General features: G+C 33.7%; 1 long non-coding RNA gene across 2 annotated transcripts in view; it reads right to left on the minus strand.

The window, feature by feature from the left end:
* Positions 1–669: 669 nt before the first annotated feature.
* The window catches only part of LOC143663560 (uncharacterized), a 41,681-nt gene continuing 15,920 nt past the window's right edge, over positions 670–26,430 (minus strand). Inside the window, exons 2-3 of one of the 2 annotated variants that reach the window (XR_013166042.1) lie at positions 25,290–25,340; positions 670–1,140 (exon numbers count right to left, since the gene is read on the minus strand). This is a non-coding gene — a long non-coding RNA (uncharacterized LOC143663560). Of the gene's footprint in view, positions 1,141–23,090; positions 23,217–25,289; positions 25,341–26,430 lie in introns of those variants that run through there. The other variant, XR_013166041.1, reaches the window with a different exon arrangement.

Below are 26,430 nucleotides of genomic sequence, written 5' to 3' on the forward strand. Positions count from 1 at the left end.
AGAAATTGAATATGTTTCCAATCAATAAAAATTATCCAAATCAAAATATAAAAATTCTAAAATGCTGTTCCTATCACCTTGATTACAAACTCTACAATGGCAGGGACTTTGCAGTCTCATTCACAGGTATATCTCAAATACTTGGCATATTGACTGGTCCATATTAGCTTCTTATTGTACAAACAGACTAAAGTATAAGTCAGGATCAGGTTTAATTCAAGTTTACTATCTAGCAGAGTGGACTTTATCTAATCAAATTAGATTCTGAGCACTAAGACTCACTCCAGACATTTTAGAGATGATAGATTTTTAAGACCCATAAATGCCCCCAAAGACCTATTAAATAATGAGATTATGAATGAAACCTATTATGTCAGACATCAAATTCCATTTTCTTTCTACATCTTTCTGCCATAATATAAACCTTTACTTGAAAATTTACTATGTGCATGAATTATATATTTTTTTGATTTATTAAATGGACTCTTCAAACTGGTTTTATGTACTTTCTGTGATATATTAAATAAGAGAAAATTTGGGCCCCAGGTAGCAATGCTAAATGTGTTTTAGTTTATTACATTTTATATACATAATTTCTAATGAAATGATTGCACCTCCAATGTCATACATATTCCAAAGATTTTAAATATTGGCTATTAACACATGTTTATTGCCTTTAGAGGGAAACAAAATTTCTATTTTCAAATAGATCAGTGAAACCTCTTTACAATTTCAGTAGCTAATATTGGAGTAAGTAAAACAACCATTACTCCCTACAAATCTCACTATATAAAAATTCTGGAATGAGGCTGTTTTGAGACTATCCTTGTGGTTATCCCCTCCCAGTTTCTAACGTAAGACTAACTACTGCTGCTGAAGGAGTCAGCCACATGGAGGTCGAAGGTCGTAAGTAAGGCTTTGGACTAAACTGGAGTAGGATATTTCCCTCTGTGACATCTTGTACACTGGTGTTGGGAAGCATCACACAGTGTGGATTCTGGGGAGATCCTGGCCTGAAGGTAAGCATGCATGATCCAAGAAGAATTAGTCAAAGAAGAGCAATTATCAATCTTCTCAAGTAGACGTCTCCAGAATAAAAGAATCTCAAGTGTACACTATTCTTCAATACTCCACCTTGTTCTGTAGATACATAAAAAGATGAATCACATCACTAAGTGGGATGGTTCTCAATTTGGGGGATTTTTCAGAAATGGGAAACAAAGACAAATACTCTCAAAATCCACCAGAATTTTTAGTGCAGTAAACAAGGAAAATAGAAAGAGTTGGGGAAACATCTGGAATCACTGTAGTCAATTAATGTCAGGTGGATTAACTAGCTTCTTTGTTTTATAGGATGCTCAGAAATAGTTCATTTCTCTGTCCATGCAGCTTAAAAGAAAGAAAGATTTAGCATCTAATCAAAGACGTGGTTAGTTTTTCTACTTAAAGTTTCATGTGATATATTGCTCAGGATTTTTAATAGAGTTAAATTCATGGCAAGTCTATGGATTCCAATTATATAGTTGATTTAAACTGAGCATAGAAAACATTTATGCTAATTATGTTAATACGTACTAGGGCAAAACTATGTATTGTAGCTTATGTTTTGCATATACATGCCTCCATACCTAGAGAAAAAAATAACTGAGAATCGTATTATATTTAAATATCATTATAAAGAAGTTATTGTACTAAGGGGAAAAATATAGTGGCTGCCTTTTTTTTTTTTAACTAAGTTAAACTCTATCCTTCCTGATCTGCAAACTTTATTGCCACTTTTACTTTATAAGTTCTGTTTATGCAGAGTCCTTTGGGCATTAAACAGATTTTTTTTTTGCAAGTCAAGTTGTTTCTTATAAAACCTTTTTTCTCTTGGTTCACTGACAGCTCATCAAATAACAAGTCTCAGTAGTGACAAACTCTAATGATTGAAGCACATATCTTGATTTATCTCAGAATCTCAATATATTTCTGATTCAATACCGATTTTACTGTTATTAGCTCATCCCCTCTCTTACTGTCTCCTTTCATCCATCAAGGATAAACTACATGTCAGGATTATAATCATGTGAACTGAGAGAAGAAGAAGAAATAAAATAGCATTAGTTTACTGCAGTCTTGTTATCATTTAATTTGGCTAACTATAAACATTTCTTAATGATTATGTCCAATAGTAAATTATATTATTCAAATTTGCTAATAAATTCCTGAGAATTGCATTTATTTTTCATTTGATAACAACCAAAAATTTGTTCAATTTTATTCTGATGTGTTTCAAACTACCAAATTTGGAAGCAATCTTTGTAGTAAAATGCCATATTGTAAATATTGTCTAGTAATGGTATCTGCTTAGCATATCCATTTTGAAGTATTTTGAAGTTTTGTAATGCTCCAATTGACAGAATAGTATACACTGTGCATCAAGTCATGTCAGTTATGGAAAATATGTATTTCATTACATTTTTTTCCTTTATCTAAGAGCTTATATCAAGCATTTCAGAACAAAAATTTTTTATTCCAAGTAAGTGCAGTGTTGAATTTAAGGTCTAGAAATGCATAATGATTTCATCAATTAACATAGTAAAATAAGGTTGTAAAATATTGTATAGAATATGATAAAATTTCATCTTATAAATATGTAATTATATATGTATATATACACACATATATATATACATATATATACGCACACAGTTGTATACAGAAAGAAAGAAAAAGAGAAATAAATGGAAATAAAGGTAAGGGCAAAATATTTAATTATAAACTATATATTGGAACAAAAACTAAGAGTGAAAACAATATCAGAGATGGACTTTCATTAGCCTATAAAGTAAGTCTGGCAAAGAAAGTGATAGCAGAATAAATATTTCCCAGTTTTTACATTATAGTGTGGGTAGTAGGCAGGAAAATGACTCCTAAAAGGTGTTTATGACCTAATATCTAGAACCTGTGCATAGGCACTTTACATGATAAATGAAATTAACAGGGCAGACAGAATTAAGATTGATAATCAGTGTATCTTAAAATAAGGAGATTATCCTGGACTGTTCAGATATAAATATGAGTTCTTAAAAGTGGAAAAGGGAGACAGTGATAGGATTACTAGATTGATGCAATGCGAGAACTCTGCCTGCTCTCGGTTGCTTTGAAAATCAAGGCAGAGGACAATAAGCCAAGGAACACTGGTGTCCTCTTGCTTTTCTGGAAAAACAAAGCAAAAACAGATTCCACCCTAGAACCTCCTGAAAGGAACTAGCCATACTGATACCTGGATTTGAGACCCAAAAGACTCATTTGGGACTTCTAATTTAAAGTAAGATAATAGATTTGTGTTTTTTTTTTAAGTTACTAAAATTGTGATAATTTGTTATAGAAGCAATAAAAAAAATACTATGATAGAATATTAGTGAAATTAGCAAGTTTATATTTTAATATACTTTAGTCATATCAAGAGCATCTAATTTGCATAATTCAATGAGTGTAGTTTATTTTTAAGATTAAGCCTTTTTGCCTATCCACGGTTATATTTTTCATATATGATTTATTAAAAGAAACAGTTTACTACCAAAATTGTACTTATAAAGCAGGTTAATATTCCACAATTACAAAAATGTGTGGTATCTCTGGATAGTGTGTGTCAGAAAGAGAAGTACAACCATGTGTTTATTAAAGGACATGTTTTTCTGTTGTACAGGATTATCTATACACAGACATACAAACACACACTCACAAGGCAACATCAGACACCCATTCACACATATTTAAATTTATTGTTATTGATGTAAAATATATATACAGCAGAATGCTCAAAACTTCAGTGTATGAATCATAGACTTGACAGCTGCATATACCTAGTAACAAACATGCCAATCAAGATGTAGAACATTATCATCCCTGAAGAAGTTTCATTGTATACAATTCAGCAAATCACTGCCAGCTATAACCACTAGCCCCCCTACCTGCCCCCATCACAACTATTTGTTTGTCCATTCTCTGTTAATGGAAAGTGCATCATATCTGGTTTGGAATAATTATAATAAAGCTGCTAAAACATTTACATACAGGCCTTTTAAGAGCCTAGGTATATACATCCTTGGTTAAATAAATAGGAAAAGAATTGCTGGGTTATGTATTAGTTATATGATTTATTTTATAAGAACCTGCCATATAGACATTCCATGTGGTTGTATTACTTCACACTCTCACCAGCAGTGTATAAAACTTTATAAGTAGTCTTGAAATCAGATAGTGTAAATTCTTTAAATTTTTTAAGAGAATATTTTTTTAACTATATTAGGTCCTACATATTTCCATTAAATTAATAACACAGCTTGTCAGTTTCTACAAAACTTCTTCTGGGTTTTTGCCTGAGATTAAAAGAAATCTATAGATCAAATTTGGGAAAATTCATGTATTGTAAACATTGATTCTTCCAGTCCGTGAACATCCATGCCTTTCTTAAACTTATTTCTAAGAATCTTTTAAATTTAGATGGTGTGCTATTTTGAAATTGTTGTGTGTCCCAGAAAAGTCATGTTCTTCTAATCCATTCTTGTGGGTGCAGAAATATTGTGGGCAGGACCTTCTGATTAGGTTGTTTCCATGCAGATGTGACCCACCCAATTCAAATAACCTTTACTGGAGTCTTTTGCGAGAGGATAAAAGGACAATAAAAGTGGAGAGAGTTCGGAGACATTTAAAGAGAAAAAGAAAGCACCCCGGGAGAAGCTAAGAGAGAAAAAAACACCCAGAGACATTTTGGAGACAGAGGGAAAAAGGCCCAGGAGAAACTAAGAAAGGACCCACAAACACTTAGAGAGAAGGCCACTGGAATCAGAAGCTGAAAGCAATGGAACCTAGAAGCAAATGATCAGCAGACTTCAGTGATGTTCCTTCCCTTGTGACTTAGAGGAACCCCAGATGCCAGCAGTCTTTCTTCAGAGTCAAGTTATCTTTCTCGCCTTAATTTGAACATTTTCATGGCCTTAGAACTATCATTTTGTAACTGAATAAATCCCTTTATAAAAGCCAATCCATTTTTGGTATATTGCATTCTAGCAGCTTTAGCAAACCAAAGCAGATGGTATTTCAGATGGATTTTTTCTTGTCAATTGTTTTTCAATACTTTGTTGCCTCTATTAGAAATGTAACTGATTTTTGTATTATATTGTATCTTGCAAGATTGTTTTATTGTTAGTTACCTCTTTTTGTTTTTATAGATTTCTTAGAATTTTTGTATATTATGCCATGTTGTCTATGAATAAACATAGTTTCACTCTTTCTTTTCAAACTTCTTACATATTCATTTATATTTCTTGTTTTATGGCATTGGTTAGAACTTCCAGTTGAATGTTGAATAAAATTGCTTAGATAGGATTCCCTTGCAATTTTACTGACCTTGGTGGGAAAGCATTTAGTATTTCACCATTAAGTATTATGTTAATGGTAAGTCTTGTGTACATGTTCTTTATCAATTAAGAAATAGAAAGAGAGATTTTAGATTACAGTTAAAGGACTGACGTCCAACACAGTAGCTCCAATATATAGCTGAAATAAGAAAATAAATTGTCTAAATAACTTTAATCAATTAATATTAGATATTATTGTACATAATATCTTTAATCAGTAATACCTCAATAAAATCATTATTTTTTTGAAGAACCACTATGTGCCAAGCACCAAGCTGAATATTTCACATGCAGACATTCAATCACTATCCTTGACATGATTATTATAATGTCCATGGTCAAAAGAAAGAAATTGAGTCATGCATAAATTAACTAAATAGGCCACAGTCATTCCTAATGCATCAACTACATAGAATACAGAGATACTCATAAGTATCAAATGGCAATTTGTGAAATAATAGTAGCCAACAATTCTATGTTTCTTTCTTGCTTTCCCTGGGAATAGTTCACTATTTACTCTGTGACACTCTTTTCTGCTTTCCTGGACTCAATGTACTTGTATCAAATAACTTTCATATTCTTTGTACTTTATGATCTGGCAAATAAGATTGGCATTCTTATTAGAATTATGAATAAAGTACTAATAAATACAGTGAACAGTTGAGATAAGTGCAAATATTTTCATTCATTGGATTTAATTTTCACTTAGAGACCAGACCTTATTTCCTCTTTTTGGTCTGCCTTAATCAGATGCATTTTTTTACAGCAGTGCTTTTTGGACACATTATAGGGCAGGACTAAGGTCTGTTCCTTTGGAGTCAGGTCATAGTGACTTGAATTCCAGCTTAGGCAGCAACTTGCTGAAACATCTTAGGCAAACTGTTCAAATATTTCAAGCCTCTATTTCCTTATCTGTAAAATGTGTAAACATTCTTTTTTCTAAAGGTGCTTAGACAAGGACCCGACACATAAATACTCAACAAATGTTACTTATTTTTATTACTGTTCTTAAACAAAGAATTAATGGACTATGAATAAGATCAATTGAAGAAACATCAAAAGATGATGTCTCTTAACTAACAATTGCTTGGACCATTGGTTTTGAAAATAAAGATTAAATCAGCCATACTAAACCCAAAACAAAAGCTACATCTTTCTAACTATACTACAAATTTCAATACCTGAATTCTATTTCATTGCATGATATGATTTTTAAAAACAGTGTCCATATTAAGAATAATTGAATTCTCTATATGTATCCAGCTTATACTGTTACTTAGATTAGTTTTAAAGATGAGAAAACAAGCCCATTATTGTATCTCTGAAGGTCTATGTCTGTATTCTCTAAGAATTCAACTAAAATGAGCATTTGCAATCATTCATTAATTACTTCATATTGAAAGTGAACTTCATAGTATTAATACCAGTTTTGATTCATTATCAAATTTTCAATATATGTATATTTGGAAGCAAAACTGATTTATGTGCATACTTTATTGTATTATACTGCGAAATCCATAGGAAATAGCATTTCAAATACTTTATTTAAACAAAATAAAATGTAAACATGGTTCGGATGTATTTTGCCTAGGGGTTCTTGAAATTTTTATAGAAAAATCTTAAGATATCAAAGTGGTAAGAGAAATCTAAAAGTAGCTATTGTTAATACTGGTGTTTCGAGCAATAAATGGCCTCAAATACAAAAAAAAAATCCAATTCCTTATAAATATTCATATTTCTCCTTATGAATATTTATGTGTGCTCATTTCTAACAGCAGTTGTTAAAACAGCCTAGGAAATATTCCATTGAAAGTCTCCAGCTTAAAACACAGTGGAAATTTATCTCAATAAGATAAATATTCTGCTCATGCATATGATAGGATGTGGGATGTGTGTGTAATAAAAATTAGATTTAATATTCTCTAAGAAAACAATAAATTGATGATTCTGTTAACTCCTGCTTAGCAAAATTTGTATTCTTTACCTACTAGGTATCAAGCTGGGTACTAGGAATATAGAAGGATATATACATAAATGCAGTGAGGAAAGATAAATAATTCTAAAATTGTTTTTCAGATACTAACGTTTGAGAGAGCAAGAGAGAGGGAGAGACAGTATGATAATCTCTCTCTGCAATTATAGATTTTCTAGAGGTGAAATTCAAATAGAAATGAATCCATTTCTTCTATATAATTTTTGACAATAGTGAAATTTTCAAGTCACTCTGTTGTAACTCTCCAAAAGTAATGTTAAACCTTGTGTTCACTGGCTTCCATCCATATTCTTATGTCTTTTCCTCTATTTTGAACCATGACATCTGTGCTGACTGTGTAAGCCATGGTTAGTGTATTAAGGTGCAATTTGGATCATCTTAACCGGAGCATGATGTGATTAAACAGGAATTACTGCTAATGAAGTTATAAGGAGGTGAAAGGTGATATTATTTTCAGCTCTGATGAATGAAATTTTTCCTACACAAAATGTGAAAAATGGCTACATATTATCAGATTAAAGTTTTAAGATGTGCAGCAGTGTAAAAGCTACTAAACTGTTGAATCCAATGTTTCACAAACTTGAATTTTCAAAAAAATTGTTTTCCATTGATAATCTGTCTTATGTAGTAATGCATTGGAAAAGTATTTGAGACAGGTTGATCTAGGCAACCATTGATGTTGATTAACATAACTTTCAGAATAAAATCAAGACAATTCTGCAAAGGTTAAGATATGTGAATTGGAAGGAAAGAATTGCTCTCAATTATTTATACATTCCTCAATTGTAATCTATTTTCATCTGTTTTTCCCTTACCAATAATTATCCTCACCAGTATCATGAGTGAGATATGGACATTAAAACTGGAACTAACAAAGGATTGATGATACATTTTATTAAAAATTAATGTTACATAAAATTTCATTAAATTTTTCTTTATTGTACAGATTTTTCTTATTGCTTATCTTAAGAAAAGAATGAGGACTATACTTTGTTCTTATTCTAGTTTCCTAGCTGCTGGAATGCAAAATACCAGAAACAGAATGACATTTAAAAAGAGGAATTTAATAAATTGCTAGTTTACAGTTCTAAGGCCAAAAAAATGTCCCAATTAAAACAAGTCTATAGAAATGTCCAATCCAAGGCATCCATCCAGGGAAAGATACCTTGATTCAAGAAGGCCGATGAAGTTCGGGGTTTCTCTCTCAAGTAGGAAGGCACATGGCAAACACAGTCAAGGCTTCTCTCTTGACTGGAAGGGCACATGGCGAACACAGCATCATCTGCTAGCTTTGTCTCCTGACTTCTGGTTTCATGAAGCAACCAGGGTGGCATTTTCCTTCTTCATCTCCAAAGGTCGCTGGCTGGTGGATTCTCTGCTTCGTGGTGCTGTTCTCTCTGAATTTCCTATTCTCCAAAATGTTTCCTCTTTTATAGGACTCCAATAAACCAATCAAGACCTACCCAAATGGGTGGAGACATGTCATCACCTAATCTAGCTTAACAACCACACTTGACTAAATCACATCATCCAGGGAGATGATCCTATTACAGTTTCAAACATACAGTATTGAATAGGGATTATTCTACCTTTATGAAATGGGATTTTGATTAAAACATGGCTTTTCTAGGGGGCATACATTCTTTTAAACCAGCACAGGTCTCAACCCTGTCTATCCCATATGTATTTACACTGAGACCTGGTTACTATGGAAAGTCATAAATATGGAGAGTAGGTATAACTCCTCTATCTTAATAGGTAGTGGTATATGTTTGAAATTATTCAGAGAAGAAACAGAGCAAATCATTTTAGCCCATATAAAGCTCTTTGTTTGTTGAATGTCAAAGAACAAAAGTACTATGAAAACTTAGCTCTAGCTCTATCAACTACAGAGGCTCACTGTAAAATGCTTGGCTTATTTCTACTGCTGGAAGCCACTTCAGTAGAAGCAAAATGTTTATTATTAGTACTACTACCAAATCATGAATGGGGATTTTGGAAAAAATCGTTTAGTTATTTAATGTACCTAGGTTTAATTATTTATAAAGAATAGTAATTGCATTTTAGAAAGGACCTGAAGACTTGAGACTGATTCTCTGTAGACTTGGTTGTTATTGGTAGCTATTACATTAGGCTTTTCATAGATAATAAAAAGTTTTAACAATCCACTACCATAAATAATCCTATATCATCCATTTGTATTGGGCGTAATCATCTTTATTCTCCAAATAATTTGATTGTCAAGAAAATAAGATATTAGAGAAAAATTAGCCAGGAATAAGCTTACAAGTTGTGCATAAGATTGCAACTACTGTGTACCCCAGAAAAACCATGTTCTTTAATCATGATTCAATATTATTAGGTGTGACCTTTTTGATTAAAGTGGGAGATGTGACCCATCCATGATCTTCTGATTAGGTGGTTTCCATGGAGATGTTTCTCCACCCAATTAAGGTGGAGCTGCTTACTAGAATCCTTTAAGAAGGAACCATTTTGAAAAAACTTCAGAACCCATGCAGAGAGACACAATAGGACACAGAAAGAAAATGCTTCTGGGGAAGGTGTTTGAAACTAAAAGTCAAAGGACCAGGAGACACTAGCTATGTTCCTTCCAAGCTGACAGAGGTGTTCCAGAAGCATCAGCCTTTCTTGAGTCAAGGTATCTTTTTCAGGATGCCTTAGTTTGGACATTTTCATGGCCTTAGAATTGTAAACATATAATTTAATAAACTGCCTTAATAAAAGCCAACCCATTTCTGGCAGCTTTAACAGACTAAAACAGATTTTGGTACTTGAGAGGTGTAGTGCTGGGTTTACCAAAGCCAAATATTTTGGAATGGCTTTTTAAATGGATAAAGTGAAGATTCTGGAAGAGTTGTGAGGAGCTTGATAGAGAATGTGTAGAATGCTTTGAAGAGACTGTTGGTAGAAATGTGGACTCTAAAGATACTTCTGATAAGGCTTTAGACAGAAATGATGCATGTGTGTGCTGGTTTGAAATGATTTATGTACCCTAAAAAAGCCATATCTTAATCAATCATGTGAGAGCAATAGTTTCCTCTAATCCCTTTTTAGTACTGTAGGTTGAAAACTTGATTGGGTTATCTCCATGGAGATATGACTCAATCAACTGTGGGTATTAAACTTGATTAGATGGAGATGTGTCTCCAGCCATTCTATGTGGGTCTTGATTAGTTTACTGGAATCTTATAAAAGAAGAGACATTTCAGAGAGTGTCCTTTTTTGAAAACAAGGAGAGAGCTGTAGAACAATGACAGAAGGACAAGAGAACCAAGCCATATTATCTGATGGGTATGGTCCCAGTATACCATATGGAAAACCAACAAGAGTACTGTGGGATCTGTATAAACAGAAGCCCTGCCAGTTGGACTAAAAGGGATAGAAAAGGGACAAATTGAAGGAAAAATAACTTCAAAGGCAGAACCATAGAAGCTAACAGTCCACTGGTTAGCAAACTTTGGAGATGAAGAAGGAAAAAACCTCCTGGGGAGATTCTTGAAACAAGAGGTCTGGAGAAGAAGCTAGCAGATGCTACCAAGTTCACCCTATGCCCTTCCAGCTGAGAGAGAAGTGCTGAATATCATAGGCCTTCTTGAATCAAGATACCTTTACCTGGATGCCTTAGATTGGACATGTCTATAGACTTGTTGCAATTTGGATAATTTCACAGTCTTAGTATTGTAAATTATTGACTTATTAAATTCCCCCTTTTAAGAGCCATTCCATTTCTGGTATATTGCATTCTGGCAACTGGCAAACTAGGACAATGTGTTATTGGAAATTGGAAATAAAGTGATCCTTTTTTTAAAGTGGCAAAGAATATGGCCAGAATGTGTCCTGGTTTTGGAGGTGTTCTAGTTTGCTAGCTGCCAGAATGCAAAACCAGAAATGGAATGGCTTTTTAAAAGGGGAATTTAATGAGTTGCCAGTTTACAGTTCTAAGGTCAAGAAAATGTCTCAATTAAAGCATGTCTATAGAAATGTTCAATCTAAGGCATCCAGGGAAACATACCTTGATTCAAGAAGGTCAATGAAGTTCAGGGTTTCTCTCTCAAGTGAGAAGGCACATGGCAAACACAGTAACAGTTTCTCTCTTATCTGAAAAGGCACATGGTGAACATGGTCAGGATTCTTTTTTCATCTGGAAGGACACATGGTGAGCAGTGTCAACTGCTAGCTTCTTCTCCTGGCTTTCTGTCTCATGAAGCTCCCCAGGAAGCATTCTCCTTCTTCATCTCTGAAGGTCACTGGCTGGTCGACTCTGCTTCTTGTGGCTATGTCATTCTGCTCTGCTCTCTCTGAATCTCTCATTCTCCAAAAGATTTCCTCTTTTATGGGACTCCAGAAATTTATCAAGACCCACCCCAATGGGTGGAGACATGTCGTCACCTAATCCAGTTTAACAACCACTCTTGACTAAATCAAATCTCCAGGGAGGTGATCTGATTACAGTTTCAAACATACAGTATTGAATAGGGATTAGAAAAAACGGATGCCTTTACAAAATGGGATTAGGATTAAAACATGGCTTTTCTAGGGGATATACATCCTTCCAAACCAGCACAGGAGGGAAATTAGAATTTAAAGGTAACAACCTGAGATACTTAGCTAAGGAAATTTCTAAAATAAATATGTAAAATATAGCATGGCTTCCCCTTGCAGTTTATAGTAAAATAGGACAAGAAAGAGATAAGCTAAGAACTGAAACCTTGGGTACAAAGAAACTAGAAATTTATGGTCTTGCAAATTCTGGGCTTCCAGAAAGGGAGAGCCAGAGAATAGTTCCCTATATGAGGATTTAAACAAACAGTCAGCCATTTCAGAGAAAGCCATAATTGGAAGTGGAGTTATTCAGGAAGCACTTGTGCAAAGCCCTATTATCTGATGGGTATGGTCCCAGTATTCCATATAGAAAACCAACAAGAGAGTTGTGGGATCTGTATAAACAGAACTCCTGTCAGCTGGACTTAAGGGACAGAAAAGGGTCAAATTAAGGAAGAACAACTCTTCCTTCTGGAAGCTAAGGTCTGAAACAAAGAAATCTCAGGTCAGGAGAGCAGACCCACCCATGCATTTGGAGAGAGTGAGTTTTCCCTCAAAGCAGAGGGCATAGGCCTTCTGCCTTGACGTTCAGGAAGAATTCTGGTGCCCCAGGCCTAGGAGAAGGTAGAGCATATTCTTTGGGGATTGGGGAGAGCCTTGCTGCCACTTATAGTTCTAAGAGGGTTTAGCATCTGCCCTGGAGATGGCAGAGAGCTCAGGTTCTGCCCTTATGCTTGAGAGGGGGGAGCCAAGAAAACGGTGGTTTCCCCAATGTCCCCCAAGTTTGTAACCCTCACCCCAGTATTTGCAGAGAACATGGTAGCTGTGTAAGCCCTTGAAAAAGATAGAACTCCCACTTTCTAAAGCTCCGAGGATAAACGACTCTCAGACTTTGAAATCTAGTGTTTTCCCTGCAGGTTTTCAGAATTGTTTGGGTCTGGTGGCCATTGTAATTCTTCTAATTTCTCCATATGGAAATAGGAACATCTATCCTATGACTGTTCTTACTGTTTATATTGGTAGCAGATAAGCTGTCTGAGTTTCTAGGTCCAGAGTCAGGGGAGATGTTTGCCTTAGGAAAGACCATGACTGTAGCTGACTTTGATGAGATTCTGAACTGTTTCTGACTGTATTTTATTTGTACTGTTGCTAAAATGGTTAAGTTTTTTTGTGATATTGTAATAGAATGAATGTATTTTGTTAGGTGAGATCTTTCTGATTAAGTTGTTTCCATGGAGAACTGACCCACCCAATTGTGGGTGGGATTGTTTGATTAGGTGTTTTGTATGGAGATGTATCTCCACCCATTCAAATTGGGGTTGCTTGCTGGAGTCTGTTAAGAGGGGAACCATTTTGGAAAAAGCTTCAGTGCCAACACAGAAAGAGACATTAGGAGATACAGGAAAAAAAAATGCTTCTGGGAAAGTGTTTGAAACTAAAATCCAAATGACCAGAAGTCACCAAACACATGCCTTCCCAGCTGACAGAGGTGTTCTGGGCCCATTGGCCTTTCTTGAGTCAAGGTATCTCTCGTTGGATGCCTTAGTGTGGATATTTCATGGGTTTAGAACTGAAAGCTTATAATTTAATAAATTCCCTTTTAAAAAGCCAATCCATTTCTGAATAAACAAATCAGAGGGATACTTTAAAACTGATTTTTAACTTCAGAGACATTTATATCAATTAACTAGGCATAGTTTAACAAGGTGGCCATACCTAAAAGTGGATTCATTTTTAACCTGTTTTGGACATGAGATATCTTAATGATTCCACAGTACTCAGAATTTTAAAATGAATTGAAGAGAAGCAAAACAGGCCATAAGGATGGAGAATAGGTATAATTCCTCTAACTTAATAAGAAGTGGTATATGATTAAAATAATGCAAAGAAGAAACAGAGTAAATTGTTCCAGCCTAAAATAAGACCCCTTGTTTATTTAATATCAAAAAAACAAAAGCTCAGGATATTCATCCTTCTCTAGGGCAGGTTCAAAATATAATAGACAGTTTTTATGAAAGTATGGTTGTCTTTGGTAATTGTTTTAAGCCTAGAGTCAAAAATATGCATAAAGATGTAGATCCATCTATGTTCAATAAAGCTTAGTTGAAATCAACTCAAGTATTGAATAATAATTAAATTATTAGCTAACTACTTATGTATACATATTATGAAATATTACATATTGTCAATAATTTTAAAAGAATGTAACTATACTGAAGGATATGTGAACTATTATATTAAGGGAAAACAGATCAAATACAAGCTAAATAATAATATTAACCAATATTTGACACTAATATAATGGCAGTAACTGCATGTAGAGTATGTTTCCCAAGTTAACTACAGTGAGCATGGTAGAAACGCAAGAAACATAGAAATGAATGAGCACCTTATACATGCGCAAAATTTTAGGATTCAGAATTCTTCCTTATGCATTATTTACATTTCTTAACTAGCTATATATATTTATGTAACCCAGGTGCTAGCTTTGCATCTTTTTTATTGATGTGAAAGGAAAGAATTGGGGCAATTAAACGTTTAGATTAAACTCTTGGGTAACAGAAGAGGAAATCAAAATTTCAACCTAAGTTATCTAACTCAAAAAAGACTTTCCCCTACTTCTCCAGTATTTATTTACATAAGCAAGTTGATATTTTTCCCTTTCTTCCCTGAAATCATCTAACATCATTGACATTGAACATAGATTTACATTTAGGAATGAACATTCCAAACAAATGTTAAAAAAAATCTGTGGCATTATTTAAAATAAGAATCCTTTAAAAATGAGATTATGTGATAGATTAAATATGTCCACCAATTCTTCTGCAATAATAACTTGGAATCTATTTCCAAAGCCTTTCAATATGGGTAGCGCAGTGTATTGTTGTGGCCAAAATAATGTATTGGAAGGGATACTGCACTCTAAGCACAAGCCATTTGGGCTTTGTAGCTTCTGCTCTCACCCTACCCTCTGGGATCACTGATACTACTATCTCAGGATAGAATCCTTACAGATGTGAGACCTCAGGGAGAGATTCTCAGCCTTTCTACCTATTGAGAAAATGCCATACATGTGACTGGGACCAGAGAGCCCCAGCCAACACACCCAATAATTGGAAACATTTACTAAGCCCAACTGACACCATGTGGAGCATAAATAAGCTGCTCCAACTGAGCAAAGCCCACACCACTTACAGCCAAAAGTATCATGAACAAATGGTTCTTTTAAGCCACTGAGTCTTGGGATGGTTTGTTGCAGCAAAAGATAATTGAGACTGATGTTGATAGCATTTATGCTATCATACTAGACTATAATCATCAAAGGCTTTATATTGGAATAATTTATTAAAAAGTAGAAATAAAATATGTTCCCGTTAAAAGAAAATTTGATGAGTTGTTAATGATGATGCTTCTTCAAAGTGTAACAGAAGCTCAGCTGCCCAATGAATTATCCATGATCCTAATGCACAGCATATACATACACACTATCTTACAGCCATTAAATAATTACCATGGAAAAATGTATAAGGATATATCATTGCATTATCTCAGTAAAGAGTGCAAAATATAAGTGAATTTTCACAAAGACATATGCTAAATACGAAGCTGCTAATGATAATTCTAGTCTTACACTTAGGATTCTTATCCAAAAATATGCATTTAATCAAGGAACTCTTAAGTAACTACATATTTTTCGAATATATAGATCAGAAGCCTTCAACCATCACCTTCCTCTTCCACTTCCAAGATATTTCACTGTTTCTCAAAAAATAAATCTCATTTTCAGATATTTAATTTCAGAAATTATAAGTCAAAATCTTTGTATATAACAATTTTAGCTTTTGTATTATCCCAATACAGGGCCACATAATAAAATTTAAATTAAACCAGATACTAAAAAAAGGTATTGCAATAAAATCATAGCATATGTTCAGAGTTGAAAACTAGAATTGTTTAGTCTTGAAAGAAATACAGAATCATTATAACCCCTGATGATACATATATATAAAATATTTGATTATTATTCTATTTTTCAGTCTTATTGATTTTCACCTTATATTGTTTGTTGCATTTTATTATTTATCCCTCTATTATTTTATATTTTCCTCCTATTATTTGTTAATGCTAACTAATAAATATATATATATATATATATATATATACACACACATACACACACACACACACACATATATATATATAAACATAAAATCTGTGAAAAACCATTGAGGTCAAAATGTATTAGTTCCATGGGTCCATTCTGTTCCCTAAATTTCCCCGAGGGCTATAAATAGGGAGAAGGCTCTGAAGAGAGGAGAGAAAGGCAAATAGAGTTGGGAAAGAAATTCTTTGGTTACTGTTTGTCGACAATATAAGGAACAAAATAATTCAATTGGAACATTAATTCTGCCACAGAGATGGAACATGTAAGTGGAAAAATTAAAAAGACAGAAAAATATTAAACTGGAGCAGCCACAAGAGAGTAGTACCTGTATGTTGAACTATTTCCAAGATCACGGAGTTCCAAGAATTGATAATTTCCTACTAATCAAAGAGATACCTCAAAAGTGGTCTTCAGTAGACACACTTGAAGAGGGTGTAAATTGGCCTTAAAGTAAAGACCTCTGTAGACACAACATAAAGGAGTTGAAAAATAAGTCTTAAAAAGGTCAAACTGATGCTTGTTTTCTGCCAACAAGAAAATATATCCCCTCAAAAGTGAACAACTTTTAAATGGAAACAACATAGACTAACACTCAACAATGAGAAGTTCATAATATCTGGCATCTAATAAGATAAATCCAATAAGACAAATCAGATACCTAAGAATGAGGAGGAAATCTAATTCATAACACCAAGAATGTAATCAATATATAGAGAACCAGAAAAGGAAGATAAAATAAGTAGCAGGCACTGATATTAAAAGCTATTATAACTATACTCTCTATATTAAGAGATTTAAATGAAAATATGAACATAATAAGGAAAGTAAAAGAAGCTGAAAATGACATAAAACAACAAATTTTTAAATAAAAATCTCCCTGGTTAGACTGCAGAAGCAAAGATCAGTGGGCATAAAAACCTCACAATGAATCTCTCCAACAAAAATGATAAAGAGCAGAAACAAGGTTGAGGCATCTCAGTGTCATTTGGAGCAACAGGCAGACTAACATTTTTAATTGGAATCTTAGATGGAAAGGAAATGGAGGAACTATAGATAATATAGTTAAAGACACAATGAATTGAAATATTCTAAATTTCTGAAAGATATGAATTGGTATATCAGAAAGTTTAATGAACCAAAAACAGGATAAACACAAAGAAAACAGCATCAAGATACATCATAATTAAGTTCTTGAGGTCCAGTGATAAAAAGAAAACTCTGATAGCCATAAGAGAAAAGAAAAGACTTCATATGTACAGAAGACCAAGAATAAGAAGGACTTCAGAATTCTCATCAGAAAATAAGCAAGTCACAAGAAAATGGAAAGCATTATTAGAATGTTGAGAAGGCATTATTTAACTACCTTCCAATTCTAGAATACTGTACCCAGAAAAATTATCTTTCAAAAATAAAGACATTTAAAGGACTTTTTCAGAGACATAACCACTAAAAAGTTGATTAAAGTTCTGTCCATCAAGTAATAGTAAAAGTTCTTTAGACTGAAAGAAAATGACGCTAGATGAAATCTAAGATTGACAGGAAAGAATGTATTGTATCATAAAAGATAAATATTAGGGTAAGAAGAAAATATACTTTCTTATCTTTTGGCTTCTTTAAACATGATTGACTGTTAAAGAAAATCAAGTACAATGTATTGGGAGGTTTATAATATATGGTAAAGTAAAATGGATGACAGTAATTGCACAAAGTACAATACAAGAAAATGAAGCACACTGTTTTATGCTCATGTATTATATTTGAAGTGGTATAAAGTATTTGAAAGTAAAACGTATTGTTAAAACATTTTATAAACCCCTTAATCTCTCTCTCTCTCCCTTCGTCTCTCTCACTTTCTCTCTCTCACTCACATTCACACACACACACACACACACACACACACACACATGCAAAACAAACTAATTCAAGAGGTATAGTTAATATCCAATAATGGTACCTTTAACACAAATATACATCAATCAAAAATAATTCAGGAGCAACAACAACAACAAAAAGAAAGGAAAAGAACATAAATTAATAATACAAATACGAAGTAAATAGTGGTAGATTTATATCCAACATACCAATAAACACATTAAATACAAATAGTCTAAGCATTCCAGTTGAAAGTCATATAGTGTTAGATTGGAGTGAAAAGCAGACATCCACCACATGCCAATTTAGAAAAACACTCATTAAATATAAAGATACAAATAGTGAAAAAAAGAGAAGAAGAAAAAACACATAGTGTAGGTACACTAAGCATAAGAAACACTGAGCAGCAACATTAATATCAGCAAAATAGACTTCTAGCAAGTAATATTAACAGAATTTTTTGTAATAAACAGAAGTTAATTAATCAAGAAAGCATAACATTCCCAAATAAGTATGACCCCAATCATAGAAATTCAAAATACATAAATCAAAAAGTTACATGAACATTTAAATAAGCCCAAAATTATAATTAGAGATTTGAATATTTTTCTCTCAGCAATTTATTTAATAGATTAAGAAAGAAAATTAAAAATATATAGGAGCCTTAAATGGTGTTGATCACTTTACCTAATTGACTTTAGAGAGCACTGTACTCAGCAATGGCAGAACAATGATTTTATTCCTATTGTCATGAAACAGTAATAAATAAAATGGTATACTAGGTCATAAAATTATCCCAATGAATTAATAAAAATGAAATTATGAAAGTTTGTTCTTTGGCCACAAAATACTTAAATTAGAAATGAAAATCAGAAAGATGCCTGGAAAGATTTCAAGTATGTGAAAATTAGACATGCCTCTTAATAACCCATAATTCAAATAAGATAAAAAGGAAATTAGAAAGTACTTAAACTGAATGAATATTTAAAATATATATATATGTCAATATGTGTAGGATTCATCTTAGCTGTACTTAGAAATGTATATCAAATACTTATATTAGAAAGGAAAATAGTGTTAAAATAAATGCCATTTCCATCTTAAGAAATATGAAAAGAAGAGAAAAACAGAGCCAGAATAATTAGAATGAAGAAAATTATACAAACATGAGTAGAAGACAATAGCAAAAGTAGAAATGGCTTTTAATGGGGAAAGGAACTTTTTAAGAAATAGTGCTGGAACAAGAACATATCCGTTTAAAAAGCACTCAATCCTTACCTCCAGCAATATGCAAAAATTAGCTTCAAAATATTAAAATATAAAACTTGTTAAAGAACACATGAAGAAAATCTTTAGAACCCTGGAATAGGAAAATAATTTTAAAATGTATTACGCAAGGAACACCTATAAAATAATGAATAAAATGGAATTTAATCAAAATTTAAAACTTCTTTTTAAAATTCAGCATTAAGAAAATGAAAAAGACAAAATATTCATAATCCATATATATATGGAAACTGACTTATGCTCAGAATATATAAAGAACTTTCAAACTCAGCAATAAGAATACAAACAACACAATTTTTAAAATAAGAAAAAAGCATGAAAGACATGTTACAAAAGATATTATAAAAATGCTCAATAAGTGGCTCAGCAGGCAGAGTTCTCACTTGCCATGCCAGAGACCTGGGTTCGAAAAAAAAAAGGCTCAATAAGACCATGAAAAGATGCTCCACATCATTAGTCATCAGGGAAATGCAAATAAGTACCAGTATCAAACACAATAAACACCCACCAGATTCAACAAAATAAGAAGAGTGTAATACCAAGCACTGCTGAAAATATGGAGCAACTCGAACATTCATACATTGCTAGTGGTACTGTGAAATAATGCAATCACTCTGTATAACGTTTTAGTAGTGACTAAAAAGCTAAATATGCATTTACCATATGAACCAGAAATTCCATTCTGAAGTATTTATCCAAAATAAATAAAAACATATGCCCAAACAAATGCATACAAATATATAAAACAGCTTTATTTATTTATTGTAGCAAACCTAACCAGGAAGTGAATAAAATATCTATCAATGAGTGAATAGATAAAAAATTTTGGGGATATCTCTAAATAGAATATTAATTAGCAATAAAAATGAGCACACACAAACAAACAAATATGGATGATTGTCCAAAACACTATACTTAGCAAAAGAAGACAGACACAAAAGTGTATATACTGTATATTCTAGTTTCCTAAACTGTCCAAAACCTAGGAAATGGGTTGGCTTTTAACGATGAAATTTTTTTTTGTAGTGTGGGGCTTTAAGAATGTCCAAATCGAGGCATCATTAAGACATGCTTTCTTTCTGAAGACTAGCTGTCAGTGATCCTTGCGTCCTGTACCTCATGGCAAAACCCATGGTGGTGTCTTCTGATCTCTCCCTTTTCTTCTGGGTTTCTGGGTGTCAATTGTTTTCAGCCACTTGCTTCTGTGATTTTCTCGCTATTTGTCTAAATTTCATTTTCTTATAAAGGACTACAGTAAGAGGATGAAGACCTACCTTGGGACACACCTTAACTGAAGAACCTCATCAGAAGGTCTTACTTAAAATAGGTTTACCTCTACAGGAATGGCTTAGCTTTAAGAACATTATTTTCTGGGGTACATACAGTTACAAAGCACTGTACTATATGATTCCATTGATTTTATATCCTAGAAAGAGTGATATTTCTATAGGGATAGAAAGTAATCACTGGTTTTCCAATATTGGGAATAAGGACTTAACAAGGAAATGGGGGTGATGAAAATGTCCCATGTACTATTGATGGATGTGGTTACAGAGACGTGTATGCATTTGTCAAAATTCATCAAAATTTACTCATTAAAATATTAATTTTATTATCTGCAAATTAAATCACAATAAATTGGCAAAGTATAACTAAAATCCTAGACGTCCCTACAGTCCTACATTAAAAGATTATTTTTTGGTGAATGAAGCACTCTATTTAGTTGTTTTTTTTTTAACATGGGCAGGCACCAGGAATTGAACCTGGGTCTCTGGCATGGCAGGTGAGAACTCTGCCACTGAGCCACCATTGCCCTCTATTTAGTTTTTAATGGTGACAGTATATTTGGAAATATGGATATCTCACAAAACAAGAGAGACATTGTTTCATTTGATATTTTTAACTACTGATAACCCATACTGATACTGCAAAATTGGGAAACTGTAATATACTTCATATATGTTATTACTAATGCAAATAATTTGTCATTTAATGAGACCATAGTTTAGCTTCAATAAAAGTTTAGAAGATATTAAAGGTGTTCCTGACAATGTCATTCTACTATCACCACCAAGATAAAGATGATGAATTTCATTCAGAGAAGTTACTTGTAATCAAGGGAGCAATAAAAATCCAAACCCATACCTGCCAATTCCACAATTCCATTCTTTCTTTTCTCTTTTTAATGCCTATGATTTGCATTAAGGAATGGGTAGGAAAATTATAGGTAGCTGAAGAGGATCAAGAGTCCTTAGAAAGATAATTCAACATGCAAGTCAAAAGAGTGAGAGAAGCACAAATAATGGAGCTGGAATAAATGACTGCCAGTTGAGCCAATGCCATTCCTGATGCAATCATAGCAAGGTCCACTTTCTCCCTCTTTTTCTTTAACTGTGTGCCAACTCTCCGTTCTCTAAGTGCTTGTTTATCTAATACAAAAGTTCTGCATGCGTGTATGGTTATTTACACAGAATTTACTCAGTTTTTCATGTCTTCTGGCCAGAGTTTGTACAGCCTCCCCTAATAGATCTCACAGGCTCACACCCATATTTTTCTCAGAAACTGGAACTGGGATACAATGATATCATGACAAGTTTTGGACTTTGTCTTCCTTGCTCTGATTAACACTGACTGTCCTTAAATCTGCTTGCATTGACTTTCTGACCTTTAAATATGTCATAATAATATCTATTTCACAGGATTGTTACAAGAATTAAAAGAGTAATATTCATTAAATAAATAGTTCATTATCTATGTTTTATAAAATGTTAAATTTCTGTGTTCAATCTAACTTTTCCTATTTTCCTTCAATTTTTGCCAAGGACTGCCACCCTTTAAATCCATAATCCAACACAATTTAAACTATTTTATTATTTTTCCTAATAAAAGACCTCTTGCTGTGGTGAAAAGATGTCACCTCTTTATTATGTAAAATGTGCTCATTTAATTTATATTCTCTATCACTGAGACACCTACAGGCATATTAAAACCACTGAACTATTTCTTTGAGGATTTGTTACTCATCATCTCCCCTATGTTCTAATACATAAATAAGTTTATAGCATATATGCACAACTCTACAACTCTCCCTATCCACGGCATATAGAGATGAGTAGAGTTCGAAAATCTCTTCTACCTGTGGTCAAATAACTCATTGTCCAAAACCATAACATGTGAAGTCATTAATCGTATTGAAATGATTTTACCTAGTGGTAAAATCAGCCTTCATTCCACTTGAAGAAGTTTTGACTTCCCTAGTGCTTTCACAGTTAAAACTAATGAATTCAGTACAGATTGTCCAACTCATTTTATCTTTACTTACAAAGGAAACCTACTGGGTGATGGAATGATGCTTTATAATACTAACAGTGCACTTCATTTGTAGTTATTACATACTCAGCAGGCTCCTCACCACATTGACATTTGTTCCCCAGTCAAGGCTCTTGTCTGACATGGCCCCACTGTTTAAGGTGCCATTTACTGAAAATGAGAATTCAGCTGGATAATTAATAAATGCCACACTGCTTTTAAAAATGCATAAGTTGATATGTGAAAAATAAAATGCACAATATAAGGGCAAACAACACAAGCTCTCCATTCCTGGCATTTTAAAGTTTGCAAAGACTTAAATGGACATCTGGTCCTGCCTTCTCTTAACACAGAAATATACTCTGATAAACCCCTGTATATGGTGATGTGGATTGAATTGTGTACCCCAGTGTGAATACGTTGTTTGTCTTGATTGACATTGTGCTGGCGTGGACTCACTGTACATAAGATCCTTCAAGATGTTACCTCGGTTTAAGGTATGGCCCAACTGAATAGGGTTAGGCTTTAATTCAGATTACTGGAGTCTTTCATAAACTGAATGAAAGTCGGACAGAGAGTGAAGTCATGAGGAGCAGTCAGAATCTGGAGTTAACAGAACCTGGAAGAGAAAAGAAAAGATGCCTCCCATTGCATTCCTATGTGACTGAAAAGCCAAGGAACCCCAAGGATTGCCAGTCATCCAAAAAACAATGACCCCAGAAGGAATCAAGCATTCTAGCTCTGAAATTGTGAGCCAATAAATTCCTTTTTAAGCCAACCTTTGTAAGGTATTAGTTTTAGCAGCTATGAAACTAAAACAGTCTTTGGCATTGGAAAGCAGAGTGTTGCTATAGAAATAGTTAAAGATATGGAAATGGCTATTTAATGGTACTTCTGATAAGGCCTTAGGAAATGATGAGTGTGTTACTGGAAACTGGAAGGAAGAGAGGTGATCAGAAAGTGGCAGAAAACTTAGCAAAATTGTGTTCTGATGTCAGATTGAAAATAGCACTTATAAAGCATGAACTTGAAGAGTTATCTGAGAGCATTTCTAATCTAAGTGCAGAAGGTGTAGCCTGGCATCTCCTTGCCACTTACCGTAAAATGTGAAAGGATAAAGATAAGCGGAGAACTGGACTTTTAAGCACAAAGGAAGCAGAAATTGGAAAATTCTGAGCCTATCCAAAGAGCGTACCCAGGACAGAAGACCTTCCTGAGCCTTTAAGAAATGAGTCCCCAGATAACAGGACTCCTTATGAGTGTTAAACTGAGCAAACTTTTGCCACAGATGCTTTGTCTGAACATGAATCCAATCATCCATTTCAGTGGAAATCAGTACTGGCAATACAGTTGCTCCAGAAAAATCTGTGGAATATTATGTAGTCTGTTGGTTTGTAACTGCTTGAACTGTATGCAAAACTGGGAAGGATTTTGTAAATTTGGATGATAGCAACAACACCTAAAAGGGACAAAATAGTCCAGAAACAATGACTTTAAAGGCAGAACCATGGAAGTCAAAGTCTGGACCAGAGAGATCTCTTTCACCCACAGAGGAGACCCAACCACAGGTATGGAAAAAGCAGGCTGTGCTTGTATTTGGAGAAGGCAGGCAATCTGCTCCAGCACATGGAGGGGATGGGCCTTGTGTGCCCCTTTTCAGGGAACTTGCAGCCACCCCCAATATTCAGAGATGGGGAGAGAGCAGTGTTCTGTGCCCTGCTGTTCGAGGGAAGGATGGCTGCTGTGTGAGCACTTGGATGGGCTGGGGCTGCTGCTCCATCCGGACTGGAGCATAAAACCCTGATGCATAGATGAGTCTCAGACCTTGGAATCTAATGGTGTTTGTCCTGCTTTATTTCAGACTTGTTTGGGACCTGTGACCCCTGTTTTCCTTCTGATTTCTCCCTTCTGGAAGGGGAATATTAACTTCTGCTTGTACCACATTATGTATTAGAAGCAGATAGCTTGTTTTAGGTTTCACAGGTCCACAGATTGAGAGGAATTTTGCCCCAGAACAGACCACGCCCTTAACTGACTGTGATGAGACTGTACTTCACATTTGCTCCTGAAACGACTTAAGGCTTTTGGAACATTGTGACAGAAAGAATGTATTTTCTATGTGGAAATAACATATCTTTTGGAAGCCAGAGGCTGAACTGATGTGGATTGAATTGGGCACCCTAGTTTGTGCATGCTTTTGGTCTTGGTCCACACTGGGGCAGGTGAGGACGTATTGTAAATAAGATTGCTTCAAGATGTTACTTCAGTTAAGGTGCAGCTCAACTAAATCAAATTGGGCTTTAATTCAGATTACTGGAGTCCTTTGTAAACAGAGTGCAAGTCAGACAGAGAGGGAAGCCATGGGGAGAGCCAGATGCTGGAAGTCATGGAACCCAGAAGAAAAAGGAGAAGATATCACCATGTGCATTGCAATGTGTTGGAAAAAGCAGAAACCCTAAAAGATACAAACTGTAGGAGGAAGCAAATCTTCTAGACCCTGAAACTGAGAGCCAATAAATTCCTGCCATTAAGTCAATCCTTTGTATGGTTTTCATTTTAACTAGAATATGAAGACATCATGATGGTGCTATGGTATGGGTTTAGATGACAATAACAGGAGACATAAAACTCACCAGGTAACTACATTGCTAATCAAACTGATTTTTTAAAAAAAGCTTCACCTCTTACTTACTGTGTGACTTTGGACATATCACTTGACTTTTGAAAACCTTCATTCTTAAATCTGTAAAATAAGTATAAATAATGCTTTCTTAAGGTGTAGTTGCAAACCAATAATGGGGCAAGTGCTTAATTTAGGAGATATATTGATAAACATTTTTTAAAAATGCATAATTGTTTTATTTTAATGAGGATTAAAAAAATTAGCATATCACTCCCATTCTTTTAAGGATATTTTTCACCAAGAGAAGGCTATAGTCAAATAGGATCATTAGCCCTGTAAGGACTTAAAGAAAAAATAGTAAGGTGATAATACTACAGGAAAGGAGAAGTCGTTAAATTTGTACATGATTTTTTTTACATTTGGGAAAATAGAAGTTCACTTATGATAAAAATTTGGCAAACTTTCTGGCACAACAAATATTAGTTATTATTGCTGTTATTGTTATTGGCAGTAATAATGAAAGCGGTACTATAAGATTAGTAGCAATTGAAGCAGTGAAAATAGTAGCAGTAGGATATGGACCAAAAGTCTGAGCTCAGTTAGTTTTGTTTCTGTGTATTGTTACGTTGTCTTTTTTTAAAATTCTACCCACTTTTTTTTCCTTGGAAAGAAAATTAAGATAACACGAAAACATGAAGAAAAAATTAAAAGCCTATATTCTTAAACATTAAATTATTTGAATGTCTGATGGCTGTTTTACCATCTGTATATACACCTCCAAATTACTGATCCCACATTGCTGCCAACCTATGCTGTCCAGAAAGTTCAAGTGAATAGTTAACTCAGAGCTAAGGCATTAAAAAAAATGAAAATAATAAATATGATTCATGTGTGCAATTTTTTTATTCTGAACGTTTTTGTCATCTGTCATTTCTTTTGCTATTTAAAATGACGATATAGGAAGGCAAGTAATATTATGCCCATTTAACAAATTAGAAACAGATCTGGTGAAATTAAATACATGACCAAAATTTAAACAAATTATTACTGAAAAAGAATTTTCCCTGTTTAAGGAAGAAATAATGCTAGTTTTATTTTGAATGAAATACATAGAAAGATTTCTAGTGAATTTTGTAAATATTTTACATGTTAAAATAGAATTTTATTTTCAGTTTAATTTCTTTGCCAAATAATTAAGTTTCATTTTGAA

The sequence above is a fragment of the Tamandua tetradactyla genome, chromosome 19 (assembly GCF_023851605.1).
Source record: "Tamandua tetradactyla isolate mTamTet1 chromosome 19, mTamTet1.pri, whole genome shotgun sequence".
Taxonomy (NCBI): Eukaryota; Metazoa; Chordata; class Mammalia; order Pilosa; family Myrmecophagidae; genus Tamandua; species Tamandua tetradactyla.